This window comes from Aulonocara stuartgranti, assembly GCF_965226115.1.
Source record: "Aulonocara stuartgranti genome assembly, chromosome: 15".
NCBI lineage: Eukaryota > Metazoa > Chordata > Actinopteri > Cichliformes > Cichlidae > Aulonocara > Aulonocara stuartgranti.
In genome coordinates this window covers 3,037,596-3,063,409 of record NC_138951.1, presented here as the reverse complement: position 1 = coordinate 3,063,409, position 25,814 = coordinate 3,037,596, and the positions used below count along the sequence as shown (strand labels likewise).

Here is a 25,814-nt window from a genome sequence, read left to right as displayed (position 1 = left end):
TTTAAGAATAGAAGAAGTGGTAACTGATAACCTGAAAATGATAACTAATTCATGTTCATCCTATTATATAAAAAAAAAACTTTATACGCAGTGATGCTCTGACCTTTTTAAACTCTTTACAAAACACTCCCAAACTGGAAGGAAGGTGAGGATTTATGTGACACTATCTGTCAAAAAAAATCTGTGAATAGTATATAGTCATTGATCAATGGTATTTGATCAGTGGTTGTTGATCAATGGTCATGACAATGTGCATGTTAATGATTAAGGAACTGACCTCACAGCCCATTGTTTATTCAGTGGGCTGGTTTGAGTTATTGTGCAAAAGTACTGTTTATAAGGTTGGGGAAGCCTGCAGTCAGCTGAGACTGAAGAAGTCACCTGGATGAGTGATGAAACGTTTCTCCCACTGAAAACACTTTGTCCAGATGAACAGATTCAACCTTTTGGGATCTATAAGAAGGCTGAAAAATAACAAATGGGACAGATAGCTTGTCATCTGAGTTCTATAAATTATTTCATCCTCAGTTGATGCATTACCCTGGCGTATGACTCAAGGATTAATTACTCTAATTCCCAAACCTAAAAAAGATTTGCTTTTAATAGACAGCTGGCGTCCTATTTGCTTATTGAATAATAATTACAAAATTGTGGCCCTTGTCTTTGCACAGAGAATCAAACCGGTGTTAGAGTCAATAACTGATGAAGAGCAATTTGGCTTTTTACCTAACAGACATATTTCCAATAATATCAGGCTTATTTTGGATATGTTGAATTAGTCATACCTAATTCCAGATAATGGCTATATTCTGTTTTTTGATTTTTTTTAATGCTTTTGACACGGTTGAACATCAGTTTTTACATCATTCACATAAAAGCCTTGCCTTTTTGTAGTTATATAACAATGCCAACTGCTCTATTAAGCTTAAACATGGGTCATCAGCCAGATTTAATGTGCAACGAGGCATCGGACAAGGCTGTCCAATTTCACCATATCTTTTGCTTCTTGTTGCTCAGCTGCTCTGCTCACATATAAAATCAAGCAACTTACAGGGCATTTCTATCACTAACATTTCTCATTGATCAACTTGCTGATGACACAACTTTGTTTTTAAAACATAGCACAGGGATTTCTTTTGCAAGTATTTTGTTAGAATCATTCTCTAAAACTTCTTTTGCCTTAATCTTAAAAAGTTTGAATTATTTTAAGGAGTGTTTAAGAAGTGTTTTATTTGGAACAACAGTTATATTCTCTGTAAAAACAAATCATTTTTTTTCCAGAACTGGTTTGATAACAGTCTCATGGCAAGCCAACTATTTAATCAAGAAGTGCATCTGTTTACTTATACTGAATTTTTACACTACTATAAAATTCCTCTTTCTCCGAAATAATTCTCTGTTGTTTTTGACGCTATTCCCTCAGGATTGTTTTCACTTCTTTGATGTGTAACAGGAAATAGAGCCCAGCTTCTGCCTCCTCTGGTCTCTGGAACTGAAATTATTCAGACTAGTTTTCTACCCTTTTAACCACCTAAAACAAGAACCAGACAACTCAGAATCTGTTTCTTCAAGATGTGCTGTTCATGCTTTTATTTTTGGTGGTTATTTCTTGATTTTATGTTCTTAAAAATTGACAGTAGGCTTTCTAGATCATGTAGTAACAAAGTGAATAGAAAAAGGTCCTCCTGCATGCTAGATTTATAGAGTCCTAATGCAGTAAGTGAGACAGTGTGCGGGAGTTATATTTACATTGTTGTGAAAATACAAAACTATACTCACTGCCTTTATAAGCCATCTGTATGTTTTTTTTCAGTTGGTGTTGTAAGTAATACTCACGGCTATCAGTGGAGTCTCAGGCAAGCCAGTAAGTGCAGACAGATCAGATTGTAACTTGCTGCAAAAAGCATTTGGAGATTCTGTATTGAGTGTACGTGCCAAGCATCAAACTGAAGGGCTGAAAAATGAACCCGGCATAGACGTGTCAAAAACTGCAGTTCCTGGCTGTGAATCAAACCCCACAGATGCTCCTGTTAAAGTGCCTACATTTAAAGCAAGTATTTCTTGCATGTTTTATCCATTTAATTAATTAAATTTAATTCATTGCTAAAATTCACAACTTCATTAGCAGCTTGGCTGCTCTAAATGGCAGGTGCCAGCACATGTGGCTGTCGATGGGAGCTTTCTGCTGTGCTCCAGTTTTGGTGAATTGCACCTTTCTGGCTCCAAAAACGCAAGTTAGCAAGTATTTAAACATATAACAGAAATCACGGAGGCTATTTCCATCTTTTATACCCTACAGTCAATGATATTTGCTTCATGACGCTTTTTTCGTGCTAAGTGTTGAAAATGGCAGCACACATGTCCTTGACATCTGTCATGGCATTACTATACTTGAAAGTTTCACAGCCCTGATGTCCCCCCTTTAGAATATCTTTTGTTTTTGAAGCAAAGTGTAACAAAGCAACATTTTGGGCTGGATTTAGGTGGAGATGAAGGCTGAGGCAGAGTATAGCAGAGGCAAGAGGTGCTTATTTGTCCACATATGCTATAACTGCACAGACAATTAAGGGCAGGTCAGGCCTTCCAACAGTAACACAGCGCACACACTGTCTAAGGACAAATGGCAGCCTTAAATACTCTCATCTGTTAAAGGACTAAACCATTATTTGCTCACATGTGAGTTTACCAAATTCCAATATTCCACCATCTATAGACAACCCACATTTTCATAAATAAACATATGCATTTTACCATTTTCTAATAACAATGAAAACTATGATATATTTTAACCTTACATCTCAGCACCATCATAAAAACACCAAAAGAACATGTTCCCCACACTCTCTTAACCCATCGGCTTTCCTGGAACCTTTAAACGATGTCCGGACTCCCGGGAAAGCATTTGCCCAAACAGCCTGGAGAGGTCACAGAGGACTTTTTACATCAAAACTTTTACCTCTAGACTTCGCACATAAACCTTTGCCTAAGTTTTACTAAACACTAGACCTTATTTGCTCCCCATAACAATTCTTTACCCCTCCAGGGCAACCACCACACGTCTCAATGAGGAGCAGCTATGCAGGCCCTGGAACAAAAGGCTACCTGCTAATTATTAAACTACTCAATAAATATTCAATAAATAAACTTCTTTTGTGCAAATAGTTATTGGTGTGCAACTCTATGCCTAAAGTGCGGTGTTAAATAAAATGCTAGTTAAAGTGCTTTTAATAAAAATTGCTGAATGGACTGACAAGTCACTGATAAATTGCAGCCCTTTGGACCAACAGTCCAAGCTGCACTTACATGTTTCTGTTTTTGCAAGCACTGACTCTACAAAGTAGTGTAAAAGCACAAGCAGGAAAAACAGCTGACGTTATCTTGTGTAAAGCAGCTGGAAGGAAACCCTCAAGCAATCACGTCCTAGTTCCCATTTAAGCCTATATGTTTCACTTTTTTACATTTGTTTCAAAAACGTGCTTTGCCCAAGAATTGTAGGATTATGTCAAAATAATAGAGTTTGCTGTTATATTGTATGTGATGAATATCTTGAATCAACCCTTCTGACATGATGATCAGCCATAAAGCAATACGGGACATCCCCACAGGTGCTTGTAAGCTTTCTTTCCTCCCCTTCCTCTGTGTCTCTCCTGTGAGGCAGTCTGTCAGTCCCTCAGCAGAGACATAGTTTATTAATGTGACACAGGGTAAAAGGACACGTCAAAGGAGATCAATCATCGGGCTGTGGTACGGGACAAGAAAGCTTTTAATAAACCCAATCATCTGGGTGCTTCTCCCTCTCGCTCTTTATTTAATGTGCCTGACATTTGGCATTGAGGAGCCCTACACCATCCTGTGTGCACACCCTGGATATGCTGTATCAGGATTACTGATGGAGAGGTCATTGTTTCACCACTCAACTGAAAAACCTCCGGGGAGCTTCTAAGAAGTGCTGTAGACGCATGACAAGCAGCATTTCTTTGTGAATGACGGGGGATGTTTGAATTCAGTTTTTAGGTTACGCTGACAGAAGTGGTCACGATACATTTTTCACACAAGTAGTTTTAATGATTGATTGATCCCACATTCCTGGCCGTTGAATGAAATACAAGAGGCTGCACAAATCTCTTCAGTGGGATTTAAAAATGACAATGACAAATAATTCAATTTTTTTCTCTATTTTGTTTGAAGAGCAACATTTAATGGAATATACTCCTCAGCTTAAGGTCACACAAAAAGCAAACCAGTCGTGCATTTTCTACATCATGAGGCCAGACTAATAATAGTAGGGCGCTTCCGCATGTTCCTGGCTGTGTTTAATTTGGGGTCATGACAAAAGGTGATGCAGGCCAACACGGAGGTGGCAGAGCTCCTGGCGATGTGGACGCTCAGAGCAGCAGTAGTGTCTGAGGCTGGGGAAGGCGACGCATGCCCTGATACATGACAACATGGCCCCTCAGTGTCACTGTAGGGGGACATCAACCAGGGAAAAGTGATGTTTAAACTCTAGGGCACAAGATGAATGGACATAGCCATCATACATCCATCATTCATCCACACGTCTATACATACTGAATGTATCCCTCTGCCCACCCGGCCCACCCGGCTCCTGAATGAAAGTTTTAGGTTCCTTTTAGTGCTGCTGGCTTCTGTTGCTTAAAAAAACATGACCTATCCGTTCAAAGACTCCTTATGGAAAACCAACTGTGTTGATATAACAATGACAAATGTTTCATTATTAATGTACACGAGGAAAGTAATATGTTAACTGTGTTTTTTTAGAACTCTCATGCAATCAGCTGAGCATCACTGTCATGCTCAGGCAAGTTTTGATACATTGTTAAAATAAAAATAAGAACTCTTAGAATTATTTGTTACATTGTTTCTTCATTGTTTCAGCTTCATGCAAATTTTAGTGCACAACATTACCATACAGCAAGACTGTCAAAGAATAATGGTTGTCATTTTTTAAAGTGATGTTAAGCAGTAGCTGTCCAGGCTTTCCAAAGGTCTTTCAAAGTTTTTCTTTGGACATTGGCTTCTTTTTCACCTTTTTTCAGTCACATCCTTATACCTGACCATTTTCAGATGATTATTTTAATGTGTGCTAAAGGGGAAAGAAAGGAAAATTAGTGGTAATGGGTCTGATGGGGTGCTCATTCCAAATTTAGACAGAGGAGGTCAGGAGAAAAATACAGTGTCAAGTATCTACAGCCATGTGTAAGAAGAGGAGGGTGTGTCATGGTTTAGCGTTGCATTTCAGCCAGTGGTGTTGGAGATCTTGTCAAAACTGATGGAACTATGAGGACAGAAAAATGCCATCAGATTTTGAGCCAGCATGCAATACCATCTGGAAAGCTTCTGATTGACAAGGATGAAATTTTTCAGGATGATCATGATTCTAAACACACTACAGGTGCAGTAAAAGCATACCTGGATAACTCAAAAGTGGACAATGAGCGCCGAGCTATGAGAAGTACTTGTAATTTGCTCGCTGGAGATACGGGAATCAAAAGAATTTGTCTTCTCCTCGCTCTATTCTTTGGAGAGGAGTTGTTCTCACAGATGAGCTCCCCTCTGCTGAAAATGATTCATGTAAATTCAAGTAAAATTTATTTATATAGCACATTTCACAGATAAAAATCACAAAGTGCTTCACAATAAGATCAGACATACAAGTTAAAATTAATTAAAAGCCTGTTTGTATAAAAATGTCTTCAGCTGCTTTTTAAAGGAGTCAGTAGAGTCTAGACAGCGTAAAGACAACGGCAGGGAGTTCCACAGCCTAGGTGCCAGTGCCTGAAAAGCCCGATCCCCACGAATTGTGAGGTAAATACTGGGAGGAGAACAGGAATAAGTTTCAAAAAAGAGAGAGACATTGAGAGAACGCACGAGAGCCTTGTAGCTCCTCGTGAGGAGTGAATGAATAAAATGAAAACAACTTAAAGTGGGTCACCAGACTGCCAGTTCCAAGTCTGGTGTATGTACACGCACCCACACATGCACGCGCACAAGTACACATTTGCATGCATAATATGCGTGCACAAATACAAATTGACACACTCGAGAGGATGTTTACTGCATGCCATGCAGCACATTTGACAAAAGAGAGCAAAGCTATTGTGGCACTTTGTTTATTCATTGTTGCACTGCAGTCCTCCACCTGAGCTAACAATCTCATATAGCGTCACTATGTGTCACCTCAGATATTAGATACAGAAAGATGGTCTTAAACGAGTCTGTGTCTATTTCCATTTACCTGCCACACAAGGTTACACAGAGAATGCTGTTTCTGTTCCCTCTTCCGGCTGCTTGATGAAGAGAATCGGTTTGAATTACATGGATGTAAGTTCTTCGGTATTGTCACAAATAGAATCTGTAAATCTGTTAGACAGGTATGGACACCTTGCTCGTTATCCCTCACTGGTCATTAGTGCTTAATGTTCACAAAATGTTGTTCTCTTTTTCTAGCTAGAAACTGTTGGGATTTCTGATATAACTAAAGAGGGAGCAAAGAAAAAGGAAGATGGGTACAAATTTTACAATGCAAAAAAGACTGAGTGAAATTAAGTTATTTTAAGAGTGGCAAAATCCTGGGTTACTGTGTTGTCAAAGCCAGGGGCAATGCTCACTGGCCTTCCTGCAGTGGAGTCCTGCTCAGTGCTCCTCTTTGCCAGGATTAGGATGGATTCCAGAAAAAGACTGGGCCAAATAAGGTCGGCAGAGGGCTTGCACAGCTTATGGGGGCTAAATAAACCAATGGAGCTTGTCATCTAAAAGAAAGGGAGCAGCACTGCGGACTAAGTGGAAGAAGAACAATATTTGATTGTTCGTATTTGTCTTTGTGAATCCATTATTTTTAAAACATGCATGTTCAGCTGATGGACACAATAAGGTCAGGGGATGGATGATTAAGTTAGCAGAGGAGTGGGTGACTCAGTGCTGAAGACCTTGTAGTTTATGCGGCGGCGTAAACAACATTAACAAATGTACACATCCCTGCCCGAGGTTGTGAATGATTATTTTATTTAGCAATGGTTAGATAGAAGAGCAAATAATACAAACATTTTCCAATATATATATTGCATCAATCATGTTCTCTTTTCTTTTGGAATGCTTATTTTGATTTTCATGAATTTCGAGGTCGAATAAATAAATGTGTTTATTCACCCTTTGGCTCATTACATAATGAATGAACCATGTCAAGCAAATCATATCTACTCCTCAGTTCACAGATTTGCCACTAGATGTCAGCACCATCCCGAGAAGGGTCATCAGTTCTGCGCACACACACACACACACACACACACACACACACACACACACACACACACACACAAATCCGAGCACATCCACTATCACAAGTGAGAACAAAGATGCCTCCAGGTGTTTCTATGACTCTGAGCCCTACTACACTGCATCTGTTTTGCATAAGAAAGAGACAGACACTGAAATGGCGAGATGATGCTGTATACTTGTGGGCGACTGCATGTTTTTTTTTCTAAAGCAGGCGTGCTTGTGCGCAGTTCTGTGCGAGTGCCAGGAAACGCATTAGTAGACAGCGAGAGAGAGAGAGGGAGCCAACAGCGGCCAGTCAGAGCCTCTTTGCATCAGCAGGCGGGCTGTCTGAGATACCCCCCCCCCCAACCCTCGCTTCCTGCTCTTTTGGCATTTTCCCAACTTGGACAGTGCACACCCCATTTAGGGTGCTTGGTTTTGTGAAATGGGCTCCCATCAACACCAGCACTCCCATCATTTGCCTCCCATGTTGGAGAGGAAGTCATTGATTTCCTAATCAACAAAAAATTGCTGTGTCATTCAGAGAGAGCTTGTTGTTGAGAGGGCGGACAAGAACAAATTAAAATGCTCTCCGCACACACTGGCAAGCCTTTTACGCAATTATTCAGCCTGCTGCGTGTGTTCAAATAAACAAGGAAGCCAAGTTGCTCTCTGTTAAACCCTAATTTCATGCCGCATTCATGCATTCGTGGGCACGCCGTGGCTGGTTTTCGGCACCTCGATGTCGATCTGACCTTGAGAATGGGGAAGGGGGAGATACAGGCAGAGCTAAGTATGAGCAGCGGCACACGGGGCTCGATGAAGGGTGCTGATAGTGAGCAGCGGCAGCGTCTCCAACAGTGGAGATATGCATCGCTCCAGATTTGAGACAGAGCCCTCGAAGTGAAGCAAAGGATTTGAGAAGCGACTTTAAGAATCTGCAGTTCAGCCTCATTTCATGCGCTCCCTGGTTTTCAGTGGAGCTAGCGTTACACACTAAAGAAAGACAATGTTCGCCCAGGTGCAAAATAGTAGTTCTGTGTTACTGTTGGCTTCCACTACTATGACTGGTCTGTGTTACTTTTGTAAGGGATTATGTGTAATTAGCCCTTAGTAAACAGGGTAACTGATAGACAATAAACCAGTAACCAGTTTTATCATATTTCTGATGGAACAACACAGTTACAAAGTCAGATGCAGGACTAACATCGTTAGCTAGCGCACCACGTACCTCATCACGTCTCACCTGAATATCTTCCTTAGTCTGTAGAAGTATCAACTTTACATAAATGTATATAGTGCCTGTATACTGCTCTCACCTGAAACACAGCAAAATAGCAGTTCTGTGTTACGTGTGCAGTTCACAGGGAAGTAAGGAAACTTGTGCAAGCTGCTGTAGTAAATGTTTGATTTGGAACTCAGCACTTGTTGTCAAGGTCACATTAGGACACCATGGGCTGCAGGGACTTTTTTGGGTGTCTTTTTCAAGCCCCTTGATTTCTCCAGCACAAGTCAACTATCGCTCTGCTACAGCTCCAACCTGCACAAACAGAGCACAACACAACAGCTCAGGACTGTGGCTACAAAAACAAGCCATAGATTGATTGTAAGCCAGGGTAAAGAAAACACACACACACACACACACACACACACACACACACACACACACACACACTGCTAGAGCTGCTTCATCGTCACAAGGCTATGTGTTGTTTAGTTTAGCTAGCTAGCTTAAATTTTTAATAAAAATGTTTAAATAAGATGGAACATAATCTTGCTTTGATACTTTTATTGAAGATAGTTATTTTCTAATATTGGTGCACACATTTACTCAAAAGTTCTGACTCTGGTTTTCCTCTTTCTGCTAATAATACTTATCTGTTGTGTTTCCGAAAAAGTGGACTGGAAGTAGAGGACATGTCATTGGAAAATTTGTAAAATAATTAGTTGTTGTTCTTTTTGGGGAATTCTAATTGTATTTTTTATATATAATCAGGGAATCTTAGTTTGTAAATTTAATTGTGGACCTATGTTAGGGTTTTTAGATTTATGTGATGTTTGGGTAAGCACCCCCACCCCCCTGCTTGTGTCTGGCAGGATAGCCCATGTCTACGCAATGTGACCAATCCTCTGTCTGTGTGTTCGAAATAACTAAGAGCAATACATAACTGAGGAATTTGTTGCTGTTGTGTTTAGAGGCATGAAACTCTCACTTTTGGAAAGAACAATCATTAAAAAATGCAATCATTAGTTATTAAACTCTCTCTCTCTCTACCACAGTGTGTCCTCTCTCCCTCCCCTCCCTGAGCCTGGTTCTGCTGGAGGTTTCTTCCTGTTAAAAAGGAGTTTTTCCTTCCCGCTGTCGCCAAATGCTTGCTCACAGGGGGTCACCTGATTGTTGGGCTTTTCTCTCTGTTATTTTGGCATCTTTACAATATAAAGCACCTTGAGGCAACTCTTGAAACTGAATTGAATTAAACTAAAATAGTCATGGATGGTTCCTGGTGAGGTCTAATACAGCAAGTATGTAATAAACTCTAAACTCTTATTAACTCTTGTATTTTCAAAACTATATATATTTATATTTTTTTTTAGCAAAGTTGTTACGTTTAAACTCAGATTAAAATGAGGTGGTGCGTTTGCTTAACTAAGTAGAAAAAGGAGAAGTAAATGTATCTGCTTTTGATGGTGTAACTGAGTTCTGATCATGTAAGGCCAACAGAACTGTACATATTTCATACCTTTTGCCTGGGATTTTTTTTATGTGGATTCTGGTTTGTGCATGTCTGTGTCAGTGATGTGCCATGTGATTTGTCCATAATTATCAGTGGGCTTACTCACACACAGCTGTGTGTGGGACATATTCCTGTGACAGTTGGGGAACTGCCAGGCCAGCCACGCCCTCTAACCACTGTCTGATTGATTCGTTGGAACAACGTTGGCCCTTGTGCTTTCATCTTTATGCATGGAGGCTCCCCAAGGCGATCAAACCCCAGATTTTATTCATTTCCCCTTCAGTCTCCATTCACCATCTTCTATTCATGGCTCTCTCAAACGTACCACAGGCAGCCAGTGTACTGAAATGGACCTCATTATCATAATAATTGCAGGCGAGGTTCACCTTAGGATGGCTGCTTCTCCACTACAACCAGATGACGTGTTCTGGTAGTGAGTGATGCGATGGGGCTGCTCCACCCTAACAGCTTTCGACAGTTGAAGGAAACTGGAAGTAGAATTTGCATCTTGGTTCTGCACGTACCTGGTAGCAGATCACCTGGCATTATCTGCTAAGCAAGAAGGGACACAGCAGCATCAGGATTTGATCCATGTTGTAGACATGTTGGTCATATCAGCAATCCAAAACATTATAAATGATTGATTATTAAATATTAAATATGCTAGCAATAGCAATAATGTTGTCTTTTAAACATAGACGCAGTAGTGGCAGCGATCTTCCATTGGTCTCTTATGACTAGCCCCGGCTGGTGAAGGAGAACTGTTCCTCAGAATGGTTGCCCCAATTTTGCACTCAGTTTTCCAAACATTTTCTGTGCTTTCTGATCTTCAGCAGCGCTAACTCAATTCAGTTTGAGGGGGTAGAGACCAAAAATGCACGTGAAGGTTTGTGAAGAACTTTGCATTAATAACTTGCAAACATCCTGGGCTTCAGCAGCCAGTGAAATACCTCTACACTTATTGTTTTTTCACTTATTTGGTGTGGTGGGGAGGGGAGCCTTTGGTGATCACTGAACAGTTACCACAGGCATAACTGGCTTGTGGTGGACGCGCATTCATTGTGATTTTGCTTTTTGATCCTTCCTCTCATTGTGAAGCAGAATTCACCAAGCATTGAATTGTTCTTTTAATCAATATTCACCTTTTTTACCTTAAGTTAAAAGAAAAGATTGGCACGACGTCTATACCACTATGGGGGCTTAATGTATTAGTGCAGATTGAAAACTGGAAACCAGATGAAACCATTATCTTGGCTCTTAAGTAAACAAAATCCAGCTCAGCACTTAAATACATTAAAGTGATGTGATTACTCTTTTCATTGATGGGTTCAGTAATTAGCCTAGATTACAGCTGCTCTAACCAACTGTTTTGACATTTCAAGTGCAGCTTCTTTGCTATTTAATTTTTTTGAGTTAAAAGGAATCTGATTATTTGCTATCATTTCAGTCTCACTACTTTCAGTGGACACGCTGATCTGATTGATTATGATAGGCTTGTGATTGGCTGAAGGACAGATGATATATAAAGAATGAATGAGACATCATTTCTTCTTTGGATTGCACACAGTTGAAGCCCAAATATCTGAGTAATGTCATACTGCACTGGTGACACTATTTGCAACTACCGTCTGCACATTAGTGACTGGGTGGGGTGACGGCGACGTGGTATCGATGTCCTGCTTCCAGGGAGCTGTAATGGTATCCAACTTTATATATAGTGAGCTGGCGATGTGACGTTAGTCTCAACAAAAAGAGGAGAAATGTGACTCCGGGTAACTCCACAGCTGTCTAATCCATATATTGTGTCTTTTTCATTCGCTTAGTCACACACCAGTGAGCCGATGTTCGAGAATCACCTGGCTTTTTGTTCAGGGCTGGAAAATGTGCGAAAATGTAGGCTGACGTCTCCTTAAACCAAAATATCTTTTCTTATTTGGAAATGGTTTGTCATGGGGTGCGTAACAAAAAAAATCTTATTTTAAACAATATTTTATGCTTTAAAAAGCTGAATAAACAGACCACATATTACTCACCATTATAGACATGAGAGTGGAATTTCTCTAAAGTGTCACATTTGTTCTTTAAAACTCTATAAAATCTTTAAAATAATGTATTTTTCCTCAATATCTATATATCTATCAATAGATATATAGATATATATATATATATGTATTTTTTTTCTTTTTTCTGCCAAGTAGTGTGTTATGACAAAGGTATTAAAGATCAGAAAAGGCACAGCGGATGCTGGAGTGGATATTCATTTACATCTCAGAGCCAGTCAAGGGTGGCGAACCCAAATGGAACTGCCAGTACTGTCTCCCCCTTGGTTTTATCGGGCTTTCTCCGAATTAGCACTGTATGAAAGTAAACTGGAATATGGATTTTCAAGGCCCTCCACCCCACCAATGCCCCCACCGCATAAAGATAACTCAGACGCTACCACTTGCAGCCTTGGTTAAGGGGTGTATGTATGTGTGTGTGTTTGTGTGTGTGTGGAGGGGGTGGGGGCTGTGAAAGATCACAGGGCATGCATTTCATTGCGCTGGCCTGAACTGTGAATTAGCCATGCATGACAGTAAAATACAAGGCATGAAATTAGCTACAGCTCCCCTCCTCTGTCATTTGTCTCCCGTGACATCAGTTGCTCTCTGCTGTGTGTGTGTGTGGAGTTTTTTGGGGGTGGGGGGTATTTTTCCATTACAAATGAAGTAGCAGAAAAATGCAGATCGGATTTGTTATGGATCAGCACTGTGGAGTGGAGTATGGTTATGTCTAACGCAAAGCAGTAACATAATTTGCTGCTAAATAAGAAAGAATGAGCAATACATGATGCATTTCAAATGAGTACATATATTCTGATTTGGCAGCAAATGTGTGCTTTGAATTTTTAAAGACAAGGCTGTTTTAAGTGTGAAATTGTTTATGAGAGGAGAAAAATTGTGCAACAATGCCTTGAAAATGTCTAGGTTTTATGTCCCAACTGATCTCTACTCTTTACAACTTCAAACATAAAAATATCTCTCAGAAATAAATGATGAGACGCTCCTCTTTTTTTCCACGCCTCTGAGATTGCTAACACGCGTGGCCTTGATTTCTTTGGTTGTGTCTTTTAGCTAGCTGATGACACATTCTCACATGATACACGTCGCTATCATAAAGGACATCTTTATGGAAGTCTTCAAGGACAGTGACTCTGCAGGATCTGTCTCGCTCTCTGTGCATGACTTTCGTTTCAGGTGTAATTCCCTCAGCAGGCTTTCGTGAGATCAATGCATATAGTTACACCCACTGCTTTTATGCTTTATGTTCTCATGTGATGCACCTACACCTGGGTTGAAATAACATTTCCTATCCCCCACACCACAAAAAAAGCCCATGGAAGAAAGGAGTCACTCGACATTGACTCAATTGACCTGGCTCTCCCACTGGAATGAGGTGTTTTTGGCTGAGTGAACAGTGTTTCAAGGTTATGGCGAGAGATGCAGTCAAACGTAATGGCAGCCTGTAATGAGTGTTTTCCTGTGGGATGGACGGTGACTTTGTGGATGGCAGGTGATTTAAGGCCTGAGGGAAAAAGGATTAGAGAGTCTTCTGCCATCTCAGGGTTCAAACTAATTTAAACTGATAAAGCACAGTTTGTTAATACCTGTCTTTCTGTTTGTGCTTCTGCACCCCTTTTGCTCCGCGTCAGTCAAATCTACGTCTCGTTTGTGTTTTTTCTGAATGAAATGTTTGCCTGTGCAGCTTTTTCTCAAGCCTGTTTGCCTCCTTTTGTGTTTGGCCTTTGTGATTGGGATATCCATTACATATTTTTGCGGTGCCTTAAAACGACGTGGCATGTCAGGTGCAGATGAAGCATTGTCACTACAGGGAACCGCTGGCATTGTGTTCGGGATGAAAACAAGTCAGTGTACGATGGCTTGATGCATGAGCAAAACATTTGCCTAAAATTTTCACCTTAGCAATAAAGACCAACTCAGCTGTACTGAATACACAATATGCTTATTGCCCACAGGTACATTTAAAGCAAATGTATGTGTGGGCTGGAAAATAACGTCCCTGAAAACTGCATCTTTTCTAATGGCCACTTGAGGCCAGCTTAAAAAACCTGAGTCAATCCCCCATATAGCATTATGGGTCATTCCATCTCCAATTATTGTGGGCCTTCTGCTCAGCCGTCTCTGATTTCCCTGCAAATTAATAGTCCAAAGTTTGGATATGTGTAAAGATTTCTGTGAAATTTTAGCTTCATATATCAATTTTTTTTCAAGATATATGCATATATACAGTGGGGCAAAAAAGTATTTAGTCAGCCACCGATTGTGCAAGTTCCCCCACTTAAAATGATGACAGAGGTCAGTAATTTGCACCAGAGGTACACTTCAACTGTGAGAGACAGAATGTGAAAAAAAAATCCATGAATCCACATGGTAGGATTTGTAAAGAATTTATTCGTAAATTAGGGTGGAAAATAAGTATTTGGTCACCTCAAACAAGGAAAATCTCTGGCTCTCACAGACCTGTAACGTCTTCTGTAAGAAGCTTTTCTGTCCCCCACTCGTTACCTGTATGAATGGCACCTGTTTGAACTCATCATCTGTATAAAAGACACCTGTCCACAGCCTCAAACAGTCAGACTCCAAACTCCGCCATGGCCAAGACCAAAGAGCTTTCGAAGGACACCAGGAAAAGTATTGTAGACCTGCACCAGACTGGGAAGAGTGAATCTACAATAGGCAAGCAGCTTGGTGTGAAAAAAATCAACTGTGGGAGCAATCATCAGAAAATGGAAGACATACAAGACCACTGATAATCTCCCTCGATCTGGGGCTCCACGCAAGATCTCATCCCGTGGGGTCAAAATGATCATGAGAACGGTGAGCAAAGATCCCAGAACCACACGGGGGGACCTGGTGAATGACCTGCAGAGAGCTGGGACCAAAGTAACAAAGGTCACCATCAGTAACACACTACAACGGCAGGGAATCAAATCCCGCAGTGCCAGACGTGTTCCGCTGCTGAAGCCAGTGCACGTCCAGGCCCGTCTGAAGTTTGCCAGAGAGCACATGGATGATACAGCAGAGGATTGGGAGAATGTCATGTGGTCAGATGAAACCAAAGTAGAACTTTTTGGTATAAACTCAACTCGTCGTGTTTGGAGGAAGAAGAATACTGAGTTGCATCCCAAGAACACCATACCTACTGTGAAGCATGGGGGTGGAAACATCATGCTATGGGGCTGTTTTTCTGCCAAGGGGACAGGACGACTGATCCGTGTTAAGGACAGAATGAATGGGGCCATGTATCGTGAGATTTTGAGCCAAAACCTCCTTCCATCAGTGAGAACTTTGAAGATGAAACGAGGCTGGGTCTTCCAACATGACAATGATCCAAAACACACCGCCCGGGCAACAAAGGAGTGGCTCCGTAAGAAGCATTTGAAAGTCCTGGAGTGGCCTAGCCAGTCTCCAGACCTCAACCCCATAGAAAATCTGTGGTGGGAGTTGAAAGTCCGTGTTGCTCGGCGACAGCCCCAAAACATCACTGCTCTCGAGAAGATCTGCATGGAGGAATGGGCCAAAATACCAGCTACTGTGTGTGCAAACCTGGTAAAGACCTATAGTAAACGTTTGACCTCTGTTATTGCCAACAAAGGTTATGTTACAAAGTACTGAGTTGTATTTTTGTTATTGACCAAATACTTATTTTCCACCCTGATTTACGAATAAATTCTTTACAAATCCTACCATGTGGATTCATGGATTTTTTTTTCACATTCTGTCTCTCACAGTTGAAGTGTACCTCTGGTGCAAATTACTGACCTCTGTCATCATCTTAGGTGGGGGAACTTGCACAATCGGTGGCTGACTAAATACTTTTTTGCCCCACTGTATGTTTATTTTTGCATTTTGAAATCTGAGGCAATAATTCAACATGAGTATATCAAGAACTGTTAAAGGTAAGCCAGACATTTTCACTGGCTTTTATTAGTATTGGCTTGATCACTCTTGCGATATTATAAAAGGCATATAGTTCCAGTTCACAATAATGCAAAGTGAAACATGTAAAACACCTTTTGAAATGAAATTCTTAGTCATAAAAATGAAGAAAATGCAATTTTTTATTCATTTTTGCAGGTTGGATTGAACATTTATAACAACTTGTACCACAAAAACCAAAATATTAGTAGTAACCCAAATATATGCATATTTTACATTTTGGGACCCACTTTGTAAGCATGCACGTCCTATAATTTTACGTTTAAAATATACAAAGAAGCATTAAAAAAGCAACAATTTAACTGTTTTATTTTTATTACAGCTTGTGCAGCATTTATTCAGCAGTTGGCGTGCTGACTGCCTCAAGTTTGCTTGCATGTAGCAGTCAAGCCATCAGGGTTATGGTTAAGGTTGGGGTGCCAATCATACCAATGCATCATGTGGACATTGCAACATGGCTTTGCAAGACTCCCATGAAATGAGATGCTAATCCCTTTTTCACTACTTTTAATTGTTTTACTATGTTATTTGTGTTTATGAAAAGTTTTGTTATATATATATATCTTGGGGAACATTGCTTCTAATTCTGCTCTTTAGGTATGGCTCAATGGATTGGCCATGCAGCACGTATTTATATATCTTGTTATAGTTTCATAGCATGACTGTTGAATAATAATGGCATTTTCTTCATTTTACTAAGAATTTCATGTTAAAAAGTAGGCGAGATGTTTTATTTTGCTTTATTGTATAATTCAGCTGTATACTTTACTTTTTTTATTAGTATGTGCTCTGTATATTATATATGTTGTATTTCATGCCTGAAGATGGAATGACCCAGTGTTAAAAAATTTTACAGGAGAAAAAACATTTATTGCTACCAAGGGTTTAAAAAAATTAATAATTGAAAATGAATTAATTGGCTGTGAGTGACAGACGGATGTTACACAGTGAGCTTGACTTTATCTCAGGAGCTGAACTGAACCTCTTGCTTATGTTTGTGGTGTTGTTGCCGTTTGCGGCATTTTTAATCCAATCCTGAGAAATATGATGTTTGCTGAGAGGTTGAATGTAACAGAATGCCCCAAAAGAGATTTTTATTTCTCTATGATTAACAGCTGGCTATGTGGTGCATACATTCCACAGTCTTGTGAAGCTTGCTAGGAAAAATGAACCAATAACTTTAGACTCTATTTAATGTGGCCACAAGGTTTGCAGAACTTTAATCTTCAGCATGGGACTCCTCCACTTATATACTGCATGTAAAAGATTAATATATTAATAATGATAGCTGAAGTGAAATAATATTTCAGGCTGTTCATTTAGGCTTAGGCATACAGTATGTATTATTTAGGGTTTTCACCATATCATATTTTCTCTATGTGATTAAAGTAATTAACTTAAAGGTGCTACTAGATGTCTAGTATAGACTAAAAAAAAAAACAGTGAATCGGCAAGCTGAGCGTTTCGTCTCTTTTTGGAATCAAACACTGAGGTCACATGTAGAGCACACACAAATGTAAAGATAAAGACACTGACATACAAAAGTGATAGTGAGACACAGACTTCGATTAAATTTCCTAATGAATATCGTTTTATTTAAGCTTTAGTCAAATTTTTAGAAAATGTGCAGGTGTCTCAGATAATGTTTATGATGCTTTTCATTTTTTCTCTTTCACTTCCATATTTCCTTTATCCATCCATCCATTACTCTGGCTACACACTCCATGCCTCACCAAGAGAGAGGAGGGCATGTGGTACTGCATCAGTGTGTGTCACTGTGCATGCCACTGCATGCTATGAACACTGAGGTGAGAGGAGGAGGGTGACAAAGTTGTGCCTTGTAGCGCTGTCAAAAGTCTTAAGCCACCCCTCATTTCTTTATATTTCACTAGGAAACTGGGAAATGAGTGCAGCGATTTATTGAAGCTTGTACAAACATACATGGAAATACAGTATATGAGGCAAAAACAGAGTCTGTACAACTGTAACAAGCTTGAAAGACAATATCTGGTACGACCACCAGATATTTAGTCTTCAGCCTTTATTCTTCCTTTGTCCTTTATTCTTGGCTGCCTTTTGTTCTGTTCCCTGTTAAGTTGATCCCACAATGTTTCAACTGAGGTCCAGGCTCTGGAGAGGCCAATCTATGACTGATAGTACACCACTGTGTGTTTTGCTATCCAGGTATGTTTTTACAGTGTTAAAGTGTTTTTGAGATAATTGCCGTGGTGAAACAATGAATCTGTTCCCAATCGGATGCTTTCCATGGATACCATCAGAAAATACCATCAGATTTGGATGAAAATCTGTGTTTTACAGATGGCTGCAGACACTGTTGCACCTCCTCTGTATGTACTGATGATGATGCTCTGAAACAAAAAGTTCCAATTTGGATTCCTGACCCTGTAAGTCCTGTTTTCCGTAACTTTAAGTCCAGTTCTTGTTTAATTTGGCATAACTGAGCCTTTTTGCAAACAGGGAGATATGCTTCTTGGCACCCACCCTTCCCCAGAGACCATTTCTGATGAGGCCTCAGTGAACAGTTGATATGTGCACATGAATTTCAAATACTGTTCACGTGCTGGTTTTTTTTAGGCCTGCCACTTCTCCTTTGGTCCTCCACTCTCCCAGTTTCCTTAATTTTTTTAAAGACACAATGAACAGCATGTCGGGATACGTGTGTGTTTTCAGTTATTAGCTTTTTTTGTTTGATGCAAAAATACTTTTTTATGCCTGTCAGTCTGTGCGGTCTTTGGAGTTTTTCTTAGATTCATTTCAAGAATTGGAAACAATATGAAAGCTGAAACTGAAGCACAAATAACTTGGATGGTCTGCAACGCACCGCAGGCACTTGTTATTTGTGAGATATATCCACTAAAATTGCTCCAAAAGGTGACAGCACCGCAGGTGCTGTGGAGCGGTCCAGTTCCAGGACTTGAATTAGTGGAAGTGAAGTCTAGCACACAGTGATCAGCTACAGCTGTCTGGCACCTGTCATTTGCTATGGAGGGGAGGATTACAGGGCTTCAAATTAGCTGTAAGCATGTATTTTTAATGCTGTTAGGGTGAACATTTTAATGTGAAATAGTCTATGGTGCACTCACATACAAACCTATGTGCCTTTTGATCTTAAAGAAATATTTTGCATTTCCTCAAGCTCAGATTCTTACATTATTTTAACAACCTTCCATACACACACGGAGCCTGCATCACTAGAAATGACACATTGCCCTCTCTGCATGTGAGACATACGCCGTGGCAGTAAACAGTGCAGAATACGATTTATGTGCCTCAGCGCTGTGGCAGGAACAAGTGATAAATCATGGAGTATTGTGAAGTGGACACTTCATCAGGCTATGCATTTTCTGAATATGTCTGCTGTAATTCTGAAGCAATGAGTGCTATTACTTTCTCCTCATTGTAATTAATGTCACCACAGAGAGAGAGAGATAGAAGTATAGAGGGAGAAAGACAAAAATAATACAGAGACAGGAGAGGAAATGAGCAGCTAGCAAGCCCGAGAGGAGAACATAATTCAGGGCTGGACCGAGTGCCTCGGCTGTGAGATAACGGTGATAATACAAGAATTGGGGCTGTTGTTTCAGGGATAAGCTAACAGTGTTAATTCCTGTAATTCTTAAAATTAGAGTTAAATTACTCAATGCATTACTGATTTAGCAAATATGTATTTGGAGCCTAACTGGGAGAAAATGTGAAAGTAATGTTTAGCACCTACCGGATTTTTGACCATTCAGGGGGAGTAGTGTCACACAGATCACATTTATAAACTACTGTTTTCACTATAAAGTTGGTAAGGCTGATGTTACCGACAAGCAGTTGCGTATTAAAAACCCAGTAGATACAAAAAAAAAGTTTAGTGAATTTTTGTTCTTCTTTGAGTCCCTCTCAAATTTAAAGGTACAGTTAGTGATTTTTGTAAGGTTATTTAACAGAAAAAAAGGATACTGTACTCATAAATATACAATGAATACTGTGTAATTACATCTTCCAACAAACTGATGCATTCTCATAAACTTATGCATTGTTTTACTATTTCTGGAAAGATACTGGCCACATAAGTGGAGGAAAAGAGAAGTCGCAGGCATTCGCTTGCCATTGAGAGACATGTAGATTAATAACTGAATCTTTGGATTCTAAATATGAATATGTCATACCTATGTTTTATTGTCTGAGAAGGGATCACCTTCACCAAAGAAGGGAAACGTGAAAAAAAGAGACAACACTACTGGCACCTTAATCAAATATCATCCTCTTCCTTCTCACCCCAAGCCTCATTTCCTGAACTGAAATCAGGGCTCTAACACATGAAAATGTGCATAAACATGCTCATTTTTCCTGAAAATGTCACAGTTACTTATTGTCAGCAGGTTAGATATGTGACCCTGCCATCTCCTGCAGCTGACAAGAACTGGCTGGACAACAACAAGTGGCAATAAGCGAACATTATGCTAGCTAATGTTGGGCTGAAATCACACTTTCTCTCTGATAAACATTTTGATTAAATTCTCACATTGTATGAGAGTGTATTTGCTAACCCTCAGAATCCAGCAATGTTACATCCACTTCAAAAAAGCTTCACAGCAAACAGCAGCTAACAGAGGCTAACAGCAGCTAACAGAGGCTAACAGCAGCTAAAGGAGGCTAACAGTAGCTAAGAGTGGCAAAAACAGCAGTGCTCACTAACAGTTCAGCATATCCTCAACAACTCACCACAGTATCTTTATCACTGATCAGAACTGAGCTTCTCTGACTAACTGACGTGTATCAGACTCCTTTCCCAAAGTTTCACAGCCTCTTTCAGAGTAAATAAAGGTGGACGCTGCTCACCTGGCATTGACGGCTGAGGTAAAAGTGGACTCACAGCCTTCAACAAAAAATGGATCTGACCAGTTTATACTGGTAGCAGTATAAACATGCTGATTGGAACTGGCTGTTATAGGCTGTATTTTGATATAATGTTTTTGATCTCTCTTGACTAAAACCTGTTTGTCCTGTAGCTAGGATTATGCACCTAACTGTGATGGGTAAGAAAACAGACCTCAGATGACTACAGTCTGAAGCTACTGACAGCTAGTGGTAAAAATTGTAACCACCATAACTCTAATTTGAAAGTCCAGGGTGACTGTCAGGCTAACATGTGAAATATTTTTTGGCAATAGTTAAAAATAGCAATATTGTTAAATAATATTGGGTTAAATAAAACCTTTCTATTGAACAAATGAAAAACCTGATGACCGCACTGGCATTGTGACCATAAACTTACAACTGTACACCCACGCAAACTCACAAACCAAAAGAAGGTGACTGTGGAGTTACTACAGCCTTGAAGTTTAGAAAAGCCACATTCAGTCAAGAGATACTCTGTGAGAAAACCAGCAACACCCAATTCAGAAAAAGTACAAAGATGTAAAAAAAAAAAAGAATAAAGAGATAATTACAACATCAAAACATCGATTGCTTGGTTTAAAGTGCTCAGGTGTTAAAGTGAAAAATAAATCAGACAAGGCAAATCTTCCACATGAACTATTATCGAACTAATTACAGTGAAAAGAAAACTAAGTCTCAACAGCAGTGGTATAAACACCACACATACACGCACACATATCTTTCAGTTTAGTCTTTCACCTCCTCAAATTCCTTTCTGCAATTGTTATTTGCTATTATTACAAGCAGTTCATTTTATTAACAAACATGCATAAAAGGCTGTAAAAAATACAACTGTTAATTGGAAATTTAAAAAATAAAATACCTTGCATCGCCCATCGGGCCAATTGTTCACAAATAATATGCACCAATAATTCTTTTTTGAGAGCTAGAATGTAAATGTGCCTGTCTCTAAAGCACTCTGGGTCAACTTCTGTTGTTTAAATGTGCTACAGAATTTAGCACATGAAACAGATGTGACAGTCAACGTATATTTTTTCATTTCCCCCCCAAAATTCAACACAATTCAGTGGATTACATAATAAACAAATTATCAAGCCTATTGCTCTTGTATCGATCCGATACCAATGCCTGCATTGGTATGGACACTATTGATATTTAGATCAATCTGCCCAGCTCTACTTCTTGTGGTGCCGAATTATTCCATAACATGTTTCATATATATGTAAAAAGATGTGCTGTTTTAAAAAAAAAAAAAATCTACTTAATGTAAAGAAAATGCTTTCTAAAAGTCTTTTCTGCAGGCTGAAATGTTCACAGATGCATATTTGACACCTCTCCCTGACACTGTGTATTTTTGACTGCTCCATTTTGTTTTTGAGATGTATTTTGCCTCGGTCAGCCTTGGAAATGAAAAGCTGACTGAGTGGCTGTGTATATTACAGGCCTCCAGGTGAATTTGAGAGAGGAGGGAGCAGCAGAGACCAAAAGCAGATGCAGGAAGCAAGACCGTCTGTCTGAGAAAGCGTGAGCAAAAACAAGGTTTTTGTGCTATTATTTGAAGTTTTATTATCAATTAAAGATGTTCTTAGACAAAGGGGAACATTACTTCTAATTCTGCTCTTTAGGTATGGCTCAATGGATTGGCCATGCAGCACGTGTGGACTGTTACGAGTACGCATGCTTCCACTTGGAAAGATTAAAGATTAAATACTAAGAGTTTTTAATCAACTCTGGAAGAAGAGAGCAGTTTGAGAAGTCATAGCCTGTACTATTGGAAGAAAAGATTGATTTGTCGCTTCAATTTACTCTCGGTAATGAAATACGATAAAGACTTTAAAGATCTCATTTTATTGTTGCCAAAGGGCAGAAACAGAGAAGCGAGTGCACTTCGACACTTCATAGCTGCTGTGATCTGCAGTACCTGCATGGCCAAATCCACGCTGCATACATCATCCTGAGCATACAAGGAAAAACAAGATGCATGTCAATGCTCAAAAAGGCTTACTGATGCAATATTGTTCTGTTGGAAAAACACCTGGCGCAATTTCTTCACTCGTCGCCCCAAAGCTCAGCAGTGTTTAAAATCCAGCACACCTTTGATCGGCACGCATGATGGATTTTCTCAGCCCCTCTAAACCGAAAGCGACAATGCATACTAAAAAACCTTGGGGAAATGCTACAAATTAAAAATCGAGTTGGAAAAACAAACACACACACACACACAAACGCATGCTTGCATCCAGCATTGCTCTCACGTCGCCTTCTCTCTCGCTGCTGTTGCGAGTTTCTGTTTGCTTTAAACACAGATATCCCTCCAGTCCCTCACGCTGCTGCACACTGTAGCAACTCAAGGCATGTTGATCAATGCAGCCTTAATTTGAGAGCATGGATTATAATAGAGGCATTAGCGTCCATTGATTGGAGCGCAGAGGGCCAGTTGCAGTATGAACGGAGAGTCAATAGAAACATCACTTACATTGACCAATACTTGCAAAAAGCCCCTCGGGGTGGGGGGATTTAAATGTCAAGAACAAGTTTGATGTGGGGGAGATTTGACCGGGCTCTATATTTGGTTTGTTCAATTTTTTTAAATGTTTTTTTTAATTAGAAGAAGAAGCAAAGTCCTGTGATCACGTCAAATAATTTAAAAGTGTTAGAAAAGCTGCTAAGGGGAAAGAGTTAAATATTTTAGATACTAAAAGTAGCGTTGATGAAGACACTAACTGTTCGTGAACTGGAAGATTGGTGCTGGGCTAGCGTATGGTAATTTAAGGGTACATCTGCAAGGTTAGGAGGAAAATTACAAATTGATTTTGGCGATTTCACAGGGTATTATAAGCTCAACTTGTTGCGTGCATTTAAAGATCCACACCGAGCGATTAGGGAAATGAGAGCACAAGTTCAATGAAAGTAAAAACACTTCATCTTGGAAATGTCTGTGGAATCAGTGCAGGCTTCAAAATGTCTGTTCTAGAACACCATCTAGGTGCTCGGGGCTGTCCACTGCAGGTATTTGTGGGTGATAAAAAAGTGTTTCTACATACTAATAAACATCATGGCTTCTTTATTTTGCATGCAAATTTCAAACACTTTGCTTGTACTGTTACATTCGGTCTGTGAGATAACATACATTTCTCCCCTGTAACATCCCATAATATCCTAACAGAGATAACAGGCAGTCTGGTCAGTAATCGGATTAATGAAGCAATCTGGCAATCAGTATTAATTAACCAAATGAGCCTAAGAATGAGTTTTTGGGGGGAGAAAAAGGCAAAAACAACAATAAGTAGAGCCAATCGTCTTTATCTGTGAGAACCACATTGCTCATCCACACTCTCTGCAGCCAATCATTCGAACCCTAATTAACTCTCTGGAATTGGCTCTGTGTGTGTGTTTTGGCCTAAATGTTCCTTCCCACTATTTACAGTGCAGGAGATTATCTTTTTGGTTGTTGTTGTTGTTGGTTGTTGATAATCTGAGTGTGCTGCAGGGCTAGCAAAAGCATGCCAGGGGCAGCAATATTTCCTCTCTGCTTGCACTTTTATTGGCTGTGCCCGGGTTGACAGAACCTGTCCAACAGTCAGTCACAGAGAGGTGTCCTCTGCTGCTTGTGTCAAACTACACCTAATCCTTTACATTTTGGTGGATAGAATACCTTAAGATGTCCAAATGCTTACAAGCCCAGAGATGGAAAGGTGTTTGACCGTGGAGAGCGTTCACTGTCTGTCTCTTTTGTTGCACAGATTCCCAGCTGATCTACGGTATTGTTGTGCTCTCCATTCCTTTGAAGGCACTATCCTCCTTCCTCCTCCCTCTTCATGCTCCTCTTGTGAAGCATGAAGTAATAGTGGCTCAGTGAAACTGCTGCGCTAGCTCTTTCATCTCCCCATGGAGCATCTGGTTGGTTTGAGCCATGTAGTTGCGAGTACACACACCCCGGGCCCCAGTGTGAAACTTCACCCGCTAACACACTCTGATGGCGTCCTCCGACGGAACCTTTTTTGATTTTCACGGCTTATGCTAAATATGGCTCTCTCGTGCAGCTGGAAGTAGCTGCTGGAGACAGAGAGCGAGCAAGAGTGATGGGAGTGGTGGAGGGCAGGGTTGCAAATGGTGATGTGGGCACATGCAGGGCTTGCGAGAATGAGGGGCATGACAGAAGAGATGAGCTCGGGCAGGTGAAGGGGTGAATCATGTTGTTGTGTTTTGAAGCAGCTAGGGGTGGGGCAGAGGCTGATTTGGAAGCCCAGAGGGGAAGGGGGTCGGAGAGTGAATGCATTGAGGCTAATGTGGGGAGATACGAAGGGGGAATGAGCTGAACAGTAGGCTCAGTCAAGCAGGCAAGTTCACTCATTCAACGTATTCCCACAGAAAGCTAATGTACAAGAGAGGCAGACAGAGTGGGTGGGATAGAGAGAGTTATAAAAACGAGAGAGGAAAGAAGTAGAGAAATATGAGCTTAGGGCATAAGTAGGAGTGTTACATCATGGAATAGTAAAAGATTGGGTCAGGTGGGAGTTTGTCTCCTCTAGGACTGAATTCGAAATCTCTCTGCTGCCTTTTCAGCGTGCAATAACAGCCAGCCCGATAACTCAGAGAGCTTATTATCTCACAGTCCTCCACTGCCAGGTCAAACAACAGTCTGCACCTCTGAGCCCCCAGGATGGAGCACTGCACCACAGGGGACCCAGGGCTGCTGCTCTCCCCCCTGCTGGTGGAACAAACTACACAGTCACCCAGGAGCACTTCCAACTGCGGAGACTTTTAAAATACAGACCTTGAGCCCTTTTGGTTTTAGCCATGTTTTTATTTTTTTAATGATTCATTAGGAAGCAGCTTGCCTCTTTTTGGCTTTGCTTTTAATCTTTGGTCCTGTTGGGGTTTTCCTGCCCCTGCT

At 40.3% G+C, this 25,814-nt stretch overlaps 1 long non-coding RNA gene across 1 annotated transcript; it reads right to left on the bottom strand.

Annotated features, from left to right (window-relative positions):
• Positions 1–7,661: 7,661 nt before the first annotated feature.
• LOC309688683 lies at positions 7,662–21,132 on the bottom strand. The gene is made up of 3 exons (XR_014271142.1): positions 20,858–21,132; positions 10,397–10,559; positions 7,662–8,815 (listed from the first exon to the last, which is right to left on the bottom strand). It is a non-coding gene; the product is annotated as an uncharacterized lncRNA (long non-coding RNA).
• Positions 21,133–25,814: the final 4,682 nt, after the last annotated feature.